At 40.0% G+C, this 14,914-nt stretch overlaps 1 long non-coding RNA gene across 1 annotated transcript in view; it reads right to left on the bottom strand.

The window, feature by feature from the left end:
- LOC137749967 (uncharacterized) overlaps window positions 1-14,914 on the bottom strand; it is a 196,922-nt gene that overhangs the window by 147,149 nt on the left and 34,859 nt on the right. The gene's annotated exons all lie outside the window — the stretch shown is intronic.

The raw sequence follows: 14,914 nt of genomic DNA, 5'->3' as shown, positions 1-14,914 counted from the left end.
TATCTGTCTCCAACATGAGCACAACTTACAGAAGAATGTCAATGGCAATTTTCGTTATATGCAGTTTTTGCCTCACCTTCTGACTTCGGCAAAGCTGCTATACAAAGTAGTCTCTTAATTTGAAAAATCTCCTCTGTATCCATCCTATAACTCCTTCATCTTTCCCAACACCATGTGTGTCCTCTCTCTTTGCCTTGATCATACTTGCAGAAAGTTTGTGTGTTTTCATCAGCCTTTAAAAAAATCTAGCTTTGGGTTTTATGGATCATCTTAACTGGTTTTTTTTTTTTCCTGTTTCATTTATTTCTGCTTTTATTTTTACTAATTTGATCCATCTGTTTTATTTGGGTTTATTTTAGTTTTGTTTTCTTGCCCACTGCTGCTAGAGTGTAGTTTGAGATTTCAAAGGGAAATTTAGCAGTACTTTAAAACAAAAACAAAAACAGTACATACTTTCTGACCCAGCAGTTTCACATCTTGGAATCTATCCTAGAGAAGGATTCACACATTTGTCCAAAGAGGAAATATAAAAATTTTCTTTTCATGCTATTCTTTATAACAAAAAAAGAAAAAAAAAAACCTAAAAGTACATCAATACGAATATAACTTACTAAACTATGCTATACTGAAACTATGGAATAGTATATAGCAGATAAAAAGAGAAGTAGAGCTTTCTAAATGCTGCTTTATTTTTTTTCTCTAAATAGTTATCCAGTTGTCTTTAAACCTTTCACTAAATAATATGACTTTTCTCCACCACTTGGATATTCTATCCTTGTAATATACTAAAATCTCATCTGTTCTTGGATCTATATTTCTATACTTTATTCAACGCCATGGAGCTGTGAGTCTATTTCTGTCTATATTCTGCTGTTATAACTTTTGTTGCTTTATAATGTACTTTTTAAATAAATTTATTTATTTATTTTTATTTTTGACTGCGTTGGGTCTTTGTTGCTGCGCACGGGCTTTCTCCAGTTGCGGCGAGCAGGGGCTACTCTTTGTTGTGGTGCGTGGGCTTCTCATTGCGGTAGCTTCTCTTGTTGTGAAGCATGGGCTCTAAGAGCATGGGCTTCAGTAGTTGTGGCATGCAGGCTCTAGAGAGCAAGCTCAGTAGTTGTGGCACACGGGCCGAGTTGCTCTGCGGCATGTGGGATCTTCCCAGACCAGGGCTCGAACCCGTGTTCCCTGCATTGGCAGGTGGATTCTTAACCACTGTGCCACCAGGGAAGTCCCTATAATGTATTTTAATACACGATGGAACAGGTTATTTCTCATTACACTTCTTTTAGAGAATGTTCCTGGGAATTGCTTCATCTTCCAAGAAAAAACACTATTGATATTTTGATTGAAGTTGCATTGAATTTATAGATTTCTTTAGTGAAAATTGACATCTTTACAATTTTGAGTCTTCCTATCTAAGTGCAAGGTTTGACACTCCATTGATTCAAATCTTCTTTTATGGCCCTCAATAGAGGTTTATAGTTTTATTTATTCATATGGATCCTTCACATTGCTTGTTAAGTTTATCTGTAGATATTTTATGAGTATCGTCTCACAAGTATATGGAATCCAGTACATCCAAAACTAAACTTTTAATCTACCTCCTGAAATCTATTCCTTCACCAGGTCCTCTCCAGTGCAATTTGGGCATGTGCATTCACCTGGTGCAATTGTCAGGCATCTGAGTCTTACCTGAGTCCCCCCTCAACCTCACACCCAACTCACAACCAAGTCTAACTATTCTATTTCTAAAATATATTTCAAACTCACTCACTTCTCTTTACACTATCACTCTCCTTGTCCAAGCCAAGCCACCATCTTAACTTGTTTCAATAGCTTCACAACTGCTCTCTTTATGTCCTCTCCTTTCTTCTTCCAATCCCTTCTTTACATGGTAGCATTTTTTTAAGGTAAACTGATCATATCACTCTCATGCTTAAAAATCTCCAATGGCTTTGCATTGCACTTACATGCAATTCAACATCTTTAGCAAGGGCAACAAGGCCCTAAATGATCTGGCCCCTAACTAGCTCTTCAGCCAGATATCCCACCACTGTGCTTCTTATTCAGTGGACTAATTCCAGTTCTTCAAAGTATTGACTGTGGTTGATTACATTCTTGCTTCTAATTCTTCACTTCATCCATGTAATAGAATTATATATCTTTGTCTCATTGATATTGGACTTGCCATGTGATTCACTTTGGCCAATGGAATGTAAGTAAATGATGCAAACAGAGGCTTTAAATGTGCTGACATGGTTTGGCTTGTCCTCCTGCCACTTGGCAGGAGAAAAGTACACTATGATTAGCTGCTGGTCCCAGATTGAGAGACAAGTGCAGCAGACCTGAGCCCACCCCCTTACACTAAAATTGTTTTGCCCTATGCAACCTGAACACTCTTGAGCAGAACAATTTGTTTTAATCCACTAAGATTTGGGGATTGTTTGTTACACAGCATTCATCACAGCAATAACTCACTAATGCACTAAGTTCCTTCCTATCTCAGAGTCTCTGCTTAATGTATGTACTTCTCTAGACTAGAAGTCTCATGATGGTTAAATCTGTGTTTATTCTATGTACCTCTGTATAGACAGGGCCTAACATAATACTTGTTATGCGGTAGTAGCTAAATAAATATTCATGAAATAAATTATTAGTGGTATTGTAAATACTATTTTTGATTCCATTAAACTTTGTAACATTGTTATAGGTATATAATTGGCTTTATCTGTCCTGCTATCAATAATCTTACTGAACTCTTTTATTGGTTCTAATCACTTTCCAGTTGATTCTTTTGGATTGTCTATAACTAAAATCATGTCATGTAGTTGTAGTCTGTTGAATTGTGGTCCCAATAAACCACACCTCCCAGCATTCACACCCTTGTGTAGTCCATTGCCATTGATTCTGGGCAGCGCCTGTGACCTGCTTTTTTTCATCAATAGACTATGGTGGAAGTGACACCGTGTCTAAGCTTTAAGGAAGCCTAGAAGATTCTACTTCTGTGCTTTCGGGAGCCCACACCTACCTTGTAAGAAGCCTGGTTCCCCCACTGGAGAGATCACATTGAAAGGCCACATAGAGAGAGAGAGAGAGAAGGGGAGGAGCTACCCCAATTGGCAGAATCATGAGCAAATGAAATGGTTGTGGTCTTCGGCCACTGAGTCTTGGAGTAGTACGTTACACATCAATAAATCATTGAAACATCCATAAATAACCACTCTGTGTCCTCAGTTAAAATTGCTGTGCTACTTTACAAGCCTATCTAAATGTATTAGCTAGTCTTTGATCCCATTTTGTGATTCATCAAAAAACCCATAATAAATCATAGTACTTGCTTAGGAAAGTGAAATTGAAGAAAAAAGGCATCAAACTACTCATACTGGTTATTTCAAGAGTGTGGAATTATGGAGGGAGAGGCTTTCAATTTTCATTATATTTTTCTGTAATGTTTAAATTTTATATCACAATATGCATTACTTGCCTCATTTTATTCCTCACTTTAGTGGAAATTTTTTAACATTTCACTATTAAGTGAACACTGGTTTTTTTTTTTACAATAGGTGTAAATGTGTGTCAATTTTACATATTTTGTCATGTTAAGCACATGTCCCCTTTTTGTTATGTAACCAAATGTTTAAAAATCAGCATTGGATTTTGAAATATATTGAATATCCATTTTTGCATTTATCTAAATAATTTTTCTTCTTTTATCTGTTAATATGGTCATTTATATAACCTAATATTAAATCATCCATGCATTACTGATTTTCCTGGTGAAAGAAAAATCTTCTTAATACAGTAGGGGATCTGCCACAGGAGAATTTCATGAGGAAGGACTGGGGCTTGAGAGAGAAGCAAGTAAGTGTCCCCAGCTCTCTTCAAATCGGCCCAATAGACAAGGAGTCCACATGTCCAGAATGTAAGCACTTTCTGAATTCCTTAAAGAAAAACTCACCCCACACCATATGCCCTTTAATCACAATCCACATTCACTGTCCGAGCCACAGTGATTTTCAGTTGTGCTAAAGGAACCACACTAATCAACCTAGACAACCAAAGAGTTCAAGCAAACACCATGAAAGAGGGGTATGAGGCTGAATAAGCAGAGGAACTAACCCCAAATGAAGCAGAGTTAATACAAGAATCAGAAGAGAACTCTAAAATAAGTATAGTTAATACACTAAGAGACAGTTGAGTACATATCACATTCTTAAATCAAAATTAGACTGCCAACAATAAAAACAGGCAGAATTCTTGAAATTTAAATCATGGATGCTAAATTAAAAACCCCGCATAAAAGCTGAGTAGCAGGATAAACACATGAAGACCAATTTGGGGACCTGGAAAATCAAAGTAGTTTCTTCTCTAGAACACAGTGCTAAAGTAAAAATAAGAATTTTTCTACCCTGACACTCTCTCCATCCTTCCAACATAGCTCTGGAAAATTTAGAGGCACCTTGTTGAGCACACGCTAGGAGCAGGAAGACAGAAGCTGTCACTTTACTTTCAAAAATCTTTAAATAAAATCTTAAAATTAAAAATTTAAATTTTAATAAAATTAAAATTAAGATTAAAAATTAAAATTAAAAAAAAAAATCTTTCAATGGAATTTGAAATATTACATGGGACACATTTGCTAAAATAAGACTTTTCCATGGCTTGAGGTGAATTGAGTGACTAACTAGTGACCAGGAAAATCCTGGAGCTTCCCTGGGATCTCTCTCATGGCTCCAGAATGGGTTTGAACAGACAATGGAAAACAACAATAAACCTGTTGAATGATTATCCCTACAGTCCTGCTGGTTCCACCTAAGGACTCCATTTGGTTTTCAAACTATAGAGTACATCAGAAACTCCAAGAGAGCTTGTTAAAAATAGATCCGGGGGCTTCCCTGGTGGCGCAGTCGTTGGGAGTCCCCCTGCCAATGCAGGGGACACGGGTTCGAGCCCTGGTCTGGGAAGATCCCACATGCCACGGAGCAACTGAGCCCGTGTGCCACAACTACTGAGCCTGCGCTCTAGAGCCTGTAAGCCACAACTACTGAGCCCACATGCTGCAACTACTGAAGCCCGGGCACCGAGAGCCCGTGCTCCACACGAGAAGCCACCGCAATGAGAAGCCCATGCACCGCAATGAAGAGTAGCCCCCACACACCGCAACTAAAGAAAGCCCGCGCGCAGCAACGAAGACCCAACGTAGCCAAAATAAATAAATAAATAAACAAACAAATAAATAAATAAATAAAAGAAATAGAGGGGGGGAAAAAAAATAATAGATCCAGAGGCCCCAAGCCCCAGAGAGTCATAGTCAGGAAGTCTGGAGGGGGTCCAGCAATCAGTATTTTAAACAAGCCCCACCAAATAATTTTGATAAAGTTAACCTGCTCACCACACCTTAAATTATACTCTTCAAACTCACAGCCCACCCTACAATTGCTTTCCTCTGTGCCTCAATGCAAGCTTTTCATTTCCCTTAAAAATCCCTACCTCCATTTCAACAGCCTGAAATACCATTTCTTTAGCAAAGCTCTCCTGGATCCCCTTCTGGGTTCCCATTTTCTTCCCTTACTTGGGGCATCTGTAACCTTCCCCAAATGTTAGCACTCTGGTTAAAGGCATAGGCTTTGGATTAAAACAGACCGGGGTTCAGGTCTCAGCTTTGCCACTTATCAGCTGTGTGACCTTGACCAAATCGTTTAAATGTCACATGTCAAATCAGCAGTCGGGAAGGGGAGAGTAAAGGCCCAAGAGCTGGCAAGAGAACATCACATACAACAAATCCAAAGGACCAGAGGTAAGAAATGAGGTTGGAGCTGCAGAACAGTTTAAGAGTTCAAACCAGGGACAAGAAAGAGAGAAGAAAGAGGTAAAGAAATCAGCAAAACAAAAAGAAAGAAAAGAAATCAGCAGGGGGGTAGAGATTTGGGTGTCGAACATTTGCAGCTGGCTCACATGACTCTTATGACTCTTGAGGGCCATTGTACACACTTCTCCCCTGATCCACCTTCAGTGACATCACATTGTGCTTGTAATCAGACACTACAGTATTTATACCAGGGAAATCGGCAGACCCTGCAAATCAGAGTTTTATTTTTTTAGCCAGTTGATTGTCCAAACTTTCCCAGAACACCACTGAGTCTATCTGAGGAGATCAGTTGGTCTTAAACATCAAAATTTGTGAGTCGTCTTTTTTTGGCAGGCAGGTTCACGGTGCGTGGGCAGAACAGGCTCACCCAAATGGCCATGAGGGGAAAGAAAGGAATGAACGAATGAATGAATGCATGCATGAATATATGAATGAATTTTCCTGAAGGGGCTCCTAACATGAACTCCTAAAGGAAAGGCATTATAAGCAATTTTAGTAATTACAGCTTTTCAGCTGGCAAATGAGAGAGGCATCCTCTACAGACTGCAGTCAAGAACTCAGGCATCATTATTCAATCACAGACATCACTTCATGAAGCCCAGTAAATAGACATTTCCAGGGAATTTGGCAAAGCCAGTTTTTGCAACCTCCTTCCCCTTTCAGCAAGGAGAGTGGGAAAGTTCATGATGGGAGTTTCTCAGCTGAATGAAACTCATGAACAAACATGGATTGGACTCCCCCAACAGGTGAAGACTCTCTGACTGCTCCAGGATCAAATATACAGATAGGAAGCTGACACAGTTCAGACCTCAGCAGTCTCTCCGCGTCAGGTCCCTCCACCAAAACCACCTCGGCTGGCTAGATCAAGGAATGTGTAACTGATTTTTAACATCTGGACAGGAAGTGATAGTTGGCATACAGTTAACTTAAGCCAAGGTTGGATTACAAATTAGCTGTGAGAGCTATGACATACTTTCTGCCTCTTTACCTGATGTATAACCATGTAGTCAGTCAGAAGTGTTGAAAAAAATGTAGACTGAACAAGTTTTGGTATATGCTTTAAAAAAAAAAAGCCAAGGATGGACCTAGAGATTATCATACTAAGCGAAGTAGTCAAAGAGAGAAAGACAAATACCTTATGATATCACTTATATGTGGAATCTAAAATATGACACAAATGAACCTATCTATGAAACAGAAGCAGACTCACGGACATAGAGAACAGACTTGTGGTTGCCAAGGGGGGTGGGGAGGGGAGGGAAGGAATGGGAGTTTGGGATTAGCAGAGGCAAACCATTATAAATAGGATGGGTAAACAACAAGGTCCTACTGTATAGCACAAGGAACTATATTCAATATCCTGTGACAAACCATAATGGAAAAGAATATGAAAAAGAATATATATATACATGTATGTTTAACTGAGTCACTTTGCTGTACAGAAGAAATTAAGACAACATTGTAAATCAACTATACTTCGATAAAATTTTTTTTAAATGAAAACAAAAAGAAGCCAAGGGACCTGCATAGATTCCTCAACTAATTCTGAACTTTCCAGATCTTTATTTGGAGAAATCGTTGTATAACCTGCTAAATATTTTTAGTGTATGCTTTAGAAACCCGGAAAATGTGAATGTTTCCTTTAAGTATATCTATTATCAGAGCAACAAGATAATAAAACAGCTGCAGCAGAGCCTGATTAAGTTGTGATGCCTTCACCTATAGGTGCTCAATAAATACTTGGTGTTGAACAAATGCAGTAGAGTTAGAGAAGAAGAAAGCTTATAAGAAGGTGTCTCTCATCCTTTTCCAGCTTAGACCAAGCTGCTCAAAAGGAAAACTTGATTAGTAAGGAATCAGACATTCTCCCTCCTGGGAAGAAGGCTCAGAGGAGGCAAAATGAGCAGGATGCTGTAGACAGTAATACTGATTCGGAAATTAGGAAGCAAGATAATCTCTTCTCACCAATAAATGAAAGCAGGTCACTAGAGGCTTCTTGTGAAATTCGAGGACAGTCTCCTGTAAGGACTACTGACTTTAGAGATGCTCTAAGGCTCAAACCGCAGAAGTTGAGTCCCATTTGGGTATGAATTCAGGTTTTGAAACTTATCCTTCTCCTGAGTCCTAGTAGTACAATTAGAATTAAATTAAATTGGATCATGAACAGTTGAACTGTTCATGAAAAATGCTAAGTCACATTTAGGCATTCATTTTTCTTAAAATTTTGCTCTAACCCTTCGATATTTTTTTTTTATTGAAGTATAGTTGACTTACAATATTCTATTAGTTTCAGGTGTACAACATGGTAACTTGATATTTTTATAGATTGTCTATTGGCTATATTCCCTGTGCTGTACATTACATCTTTGTAACTTATCTGTGTTATACCTAATAGTTTGTACCTCTTAATCCCCCTCACCCATTTTGCCCCTCCTCGCACCCCCTTCCTTCTTGCAACCACGCATCTGTTCTCTGTACCTGTGAGTCTGTTTCTATTTGTTCGTTTGTATTATTCTTTAGATTTTACATATAAGTGAAAACATGCAGTATTTTTTTTGATATTTTTAAGTGTTTAAAGTCAGTTAATTATGATTTATCTTATTTAGAGTTTTTTTTTTTTTCAGTGTAATTGACTGGCTAAGGTTTGCAGTAGAGACCTAAGGGGACGTCTGTGAGCCCCTGACCCACCCCCTTCTCTAAGAACTGCCTTTGCCCTTCTGGACCTTAGCCACAGTGACTTTCCTACATAGCCCTGCTTCCCAGCATAGCTGACTGGGTCAGCGTGGACACAGGCTCAGGCTGAGACAAATTCTCTCTCTCTCTCTCTCTGTGGAGAATTTGGACTTGGGATGCAAGGAATAGATTCTAGGGAGTGTGGGAGGATATTTGAATGCTGGACATGTAACTTGGGAGTTTGGGGTCAATTAAGGGCTGTAAAAGCAGACAGAGCCAGTTTAGTAAAGAAGTACAAAGCACGTATGCTGACCAAAAAATAAGAGGCGGAAATATGAGACCTGAGAACAAGAAACAGCTTCCTGTGTTCCCAATGGCTTGACAGATTGTGCTTCCAGCCTCCCCAAGTTCTAATTGTTCTTATGTGAAAAATCCCAGCGTCCCTTCTAGTCGATATAAATTAAGGCCAGGATGCAGGAGTAGTTATGACACATTCTAGGGAACAAGTAGCTCATTTTCAAACATAAAGTCAGAGCATATCGTTCCTAGGATCGGAACAATCAATGGTTTTCCATCTCACTCAGTTTTGATAAAAGCCAAAGTAGTCACAATGAACAGTCTACAAGACTCTTGGTGATGTGCCTCAGCTCACTCTCTCCCTCTCTCCCCTGCTCTCCTCCAACCTACTAGCTTTCTCACAGACCCTTGAAATCACCCCGGGGCCCTTGCACTTACAATCTCCTCCTCCAGATATCCGCTTGGCTTGCTCTCTCAGCGCCTTCAAGTCTGGATTCAACAATCATCCCCTTTGCTGAGCTATTCCATGAACACCCTTTTTTAAATTGTACCACCTTCCTCTCACTCCCTCCTCCTTTCTTGCTTTATGTCTCTCCACTGAACTTACTGCCTTCTGATAGGCTCCATCTGTCTCCCCAGTTAGAATGAAACTCCACGAGGTCTGGGCTTTTGTTTCTGTTCACTGCTATATTACCAGTGCCAAGAAAGGACAGTGCCTGGTGCTTGATAAATGTTTATTGAATGAATGAATGTGGTCGGTCACAAAATGGCTAAAACAAAAAGAGAAGTTATCAAGAGCCAGAGCACATGGAGGCCTGTATGCTAAGACAAGGAGACAGAACCTAAGCCTAAATCCTGTGAGGAGCCATGAAGGGTGACAACAGGGTGTGGTCTTATCAGAGTCACGTTGTAGAACAATCTCTCTAGCTGAAGTGTGGAGTTGAGACTTGGGGAGGGAGTGCAGGGCAGTCAGCAAGACCACTTTTCAAAGACTAAGGCTGTGATCCTGATGAGAAGTCAAGAAGGCCTTAATGGAGACTGTGAATGACCACAGGGATGGAGGAGAAGGAACAGAGTGCCAGACATCTAAAGGGAGAATCTGTAGGACATGGTGACCGGTTGACAATACCAAATACCTAAGAGGGGATGTGATGTCTTAAATGACTCCTGGGTTTCTATTACAGAATATGAGTGGCAGTTTGAAGAAGGAGTGAGTTCGATTTTGCATATAGTGAATTTTATGTGCCAGTGAAGATGCCCATAACTAAACATAGAGATTTGATGTTCAGTGAAGATCTGAGTTAGACCAAGGAACCTCATTGCATAAATGGTAGTTGCAGGGGACCCAGTTGAAGTTGTAGGTTCTGGAATTTTAATGGAAGCCTTACTGTGGCATCCTGCAGTTGGGGGTGAGAGATGGTAGGGAGTATTCCCATTGATAGGAATCAGATGGGAAACAGATTTTACTCTCTCTCCAGGTGGAATGTGGAATGTGTTATTCCAATATAATCCCCTATGGTAACTGAACCTGGAGAATAATTAGGTATAGCACTATTGTTCACCTACATTAGGGGTGAATTTGGTCTTGTGGGCTAGCCTAGGAACCTAACCACCTCCTGCATAATGCTGTTTCCCTGGTAAAATGTGTAGCCCATTCACAAGCTGAGGACTGCTGATATTATAAAACGAGAAATCTCCAAAGCAGCCCACATTTTGCAGAATTCCAGCTGTACCTTGTGAATTCTTCCATCTAAAGGACAACTGTTTCATAAAATGTGAGTAAAGTATGTTTCTGACTCCCAAGTGGGTTGTTGATGCTGAGGAACGTAGATCATCTACACAGTATAGTAGCTGAAGCTCTGAGATGGAAGAAATCCTTAAAGGCAAGAGTATAGAGAAAAGAGGGGTAAGATCCCAAGACATGATAACTGAACTTTGGGGACACAAATATCTGAGAATACATTATAAAACTTGGTAAATATGTTACACACAGAGTCCATGGCATTCGGAGTGCAGGATTTGGATAAAATAAGTAGCTATACTAGCTGGGATTCTTTGGGTTGCAATTAAAAGAAACTTACGAGTAAAAGAAAGAGAGAGAGAGGGAAGGACGGAGGGAGGAAGGAGAAGGAGGGAGTGCTATTGGCTCACATATCTGTAAAGTCAAGGGGTAACTACTACAGCTTCAGGCGCTACTGGATCCAGGGACCCAAATGATGCTTTCTGGTCAGTTTGGTTTTCTACCATCTCTTGACTCTGGTTTCTTATATGTTGGCTGCTTAACAATCAAGTTGACCCTTCATAGAAGCAAGATGGCTGCCATCAGTTTCAGGTTTGTTTTTATTTTCCCAACACCTTAACAGAAAGAGGATGCCTCTTTTCCAATCGGTCCAACAAAAAGAGTGAACACAAGTGATTGGACGAGCTTGGGTCACGTGCCATCCCTAAACTAACACTATACCCAGAGGGAATAGAACCCTTATTAGCCACACCTGGGTCACATGCAACCTAAAATGCAATCAGGCTTGAAGTAAGAGAAATAAGTGATTCCCCAAGGAAACTATGGATTCTATTACCAGAAGGAGGATTAGATGCCAGGCAGCAAGAATACCAGATGTCTCAGGGGAACCAGGCTGGAGAAAACCTTCCTTACGGGCTTCTCTTCCCCAGAAGGCCTCTTTGAGGGCTGATCCAAAGGCGTTGATGGCCTTAGTGAGCTTAAGGAGTCAAAAAAAGATTTCACATAAAGTGTGGAGAGGATGGATATTGAATGAGGATATAACTCCCTCCGATGAACGCATTTAGCTCAAACCTCTCTGTTCCACCACCCTTCTTCTGCTACAACACCCAACAAGTTGATTTTAATACCCAGCCTTCCCCAGCGTCCAGTGTCACTTTGATCTCTGCTGTTATTTGGCAGAATGATTGAGAAGAAAAAAAGGAAATTAAGTTCAGCAATTCTTGAGATTGAGGTGAGTATGGAAACAAAGAACACTTCTGAAGCTTGTCGGTGCGCTTCTACATAGGGTGTCCCCCCACTTCCCCTGACTCTAGAGTTTCATAATGGGTGTGGCCCACCCTTAGGCCGTACTTCTAAGAAAAGAGAAATTATTATACTACTTGTAGGGAGATTGAATCACAGGACCTGCCAGATCCCCTGTTTTAAGTGGCAGGGGAAGAGGGGATGGGTTGGAGCAAAGAAGGACTGGGGCGCACTCAGCTCAGGCACCAGCCAATGGACCAGTGTCAGTAAGTGGTTTAGTAAGGCAGGCGGCACAGGTCACCGGATGGGTCTAAGATGAGAGAGGTAGAGTCCTAACTAATGATCAGGATACCAAGAAAAGGCAAATAGGGAGCCTGAAGACATGGCGTGAAATAACATGGGCTCCAGGGTCCACAATCCAGTTGTTTTAACAGTAGTGCTACAGCCAGGTGGGGAGAGTGTGAGAGTCAGTCCCCAGAGGAAATTCAAGCTCAAAGACAACAGGAATGAACAAGGAGAGCATGCACAACGAAAGCCAAGTCAGTGCATGGCTGTCTGAACGGATTCATTTCGATAATACATGGGACTCTGGAGTAGGTCCAAGGTCATGATGCTTGGACACTGCTCCATAAATCTTAAGATGTAGCCTTTTAAGTTCAACATCTGATACCAACCAATAACATGTCCGGAAACCTCCCTAAGTCCTACTCTACGGGGGCCAACTTTATAGCCTGGTGTTAAAATAGTGTTTTCCCATGAATTCTTTATTAAACTTGTCTCTTGACTTACGACCTGTCAACAAAGCACGTTGCTGTCTCCTACAATATGGATCCGGCTTTTCTAAGGCCCACACCTTGGCTGGGCCCTCCTTTAGGAAAGCTTCCTCTTTTGACGGATATTTTTCTGCTGAAACAGATCATCAATTCTTTCAGTCTGTGTTCTCCTCATGCCTGAAGCATTTCTGCCTTACTTAAGCCTTCCATTATAATCAGCGGCCCTTAGCTTGCTATTGCCTGCAAGGGCTTTGCCTCAATCACATAAGCATTACAACAACTGCCCTTTGAGCTGTGGATCAAGTTTTATTTAGGGTGCCCTAGGTAAGTGAGAACACTTCAAAATGCTAATTTCTAACGAGCCAAAAGTTGACTGACAGAGTAATAATAATAATACTATGAGTGGACTATTGAGAGGCCAAAGGAATGGACTGAGAAAGAACATGGCTGGGAAAAAGAGGTAAGCTGACCAAAAGCATGGACAGAAAAGAAAAGGAAGAAAGAGAAACATAGGCAAGCGGTGATTGCCAGTGGGGGAATGGGGATGGTATTAGGCTGGAAGTGAAAGGGAAAAAGACAAATTATTTTGTTACCGTCATGACAGCTGTGTAACAGAAAACAATATAACTTGGAAGTCTCCAGGAAAAATAAGTAAATTTGATAGAGTAATTGATAGGACTGAAGCACTTTAAAAAAAAACTATGTATATGAGAAAAGCAAGTAGTACAAATAAAAACAAAAAAAAAGGAAGGGCACTAGGAAATTTTTCAAGAAAAGAAATATAATCATTTTATACCTTTTGGCTCTTTGGTGAACGATATCTGTTATTGTTCACCAATATTGATATGATTACAGTTTACCCTTGAACAACACAGTCTGAACTGCCTGGGTCCACTTATACACCGATTTTTTTCAATAAATATGTACTACAGTACTACACGACCCACGGTTGATTGAATTCACGGATGCAGAACCAGGGATACACAAGGCCAACTGTAAAGTGATACAAGGATTCTTGACTGTGCACGGGTCGGCACCCCTAACCCCCTCCTTGTTCAAGGTTCAACTATATAAACAGTGATATCACTATATTAGAAGGATGGGAGATAGGGAGTATAAGAGAGCTAAATCCTCAACCATTATTTCAGGAGGTAAATAGATAATACCTGAAGTTGATACATCAAGAAATAGGTGAAGGAGCTTATCATTTGGAAGACAGCTCAAAGAGTTAAAAATGGTTGTCTCCAGAGAACAGGAAAGGAGGGTAGAAGAGAGAGTGTTGCTTCTCATCACAAGCTCTTTGTGCTATCTAACTATTTTTAGTTAGCATGGGACTTAGTGTCAGGAAAAGTTTTACTGAGCACCTGCACTGTGCTAAGTATTACACACACATTATTTCACTTAAACCTCACAAAAACAAATACTTCTCTAGTGCTTACTGCCAGATGCTAAGCACTTTACATTTATCGACTCATTCAGTCTCTGCAACAACTTGATGAAGTGGTTAATCTTATTTTGCCCATTTAACAGAAGAGGAAATTGAGGCACAGAGGATGAAAACCTTGCCTGAGGTCACACAGTTGAGAGTGGTGATGCTGGAATCTGAGCCCAGGAAACTCAGCTCATAGCCTCTGCACTTTGCCTGCTCTCTAACAAAGCCATGGCATAGATATTATTATCTCAACTTTGGAGATGAGGAAGCTTGGGGAAAGACAAAGCCATTTTCTAAGATTACATAGTGTGTGGGATTTGTTTGACTATGGGTTAAATTAACTTTAACACTCACGCTCTGTCTCTCCATGGCATCATGCAAATCTGTGTTTAAAAAGGTGAGATAGTTCTGAGCAAGGCAACAACATCCATTCTTGTCACTGCTGTTTAACATAGTGCTGAAAGTTCTAGCCAGTGCAATAAGGTAAGAAAAGAAAAAAAAGAAAAGAAAAGGGAAGAAAAGAAAAAGCAAACTGATCAAAAAAGGAAGAAATAAAGTGGTCCATATCTGCAGATGACAAGATATTCTACATAGAAAATTCCAAGGAATCTACAAAACACAACTAGAATAAATGAGCTCAGCAAGGTGACAGGATATAAGATAAACATACAAAAATCAATTGTATTTCTATATACTAGCAATAAACATGTGGAAACCAAAATTAGAAATACAATACTATTACAATTGCTCAAAAAAATGAAATAGGTATAAGTTTAACAAAATACATACAAGAATTATATGCCAAAAGTTATGAGATCAAAGATCTAAATGAACAGAGAGATGTACCATGTTCATGATTTAGAAGACTCAACATAGTAAAGATG

Source organism: Eschrichtius robustus, chromosome 16 (assembly GCF_028021215.1).
Source record: "Eschrichtius robustus isolate mEscRob2 chromosome 16, mEscRob2.pri, whole genome shotgun sequence".
Classification (NCBI taxonomy): domain Eukaryota; kingdom Metazoa; phylum Chordata; class Mammalia; order Artiodactyla; family Eschrichtiidae; genus Eschrichtius; species Eschrichtius robustus.
Note: the sequence above shows the minus strand (reverse complement) of the source record. Positions and strands in the feature narration are given on the sequence as shown.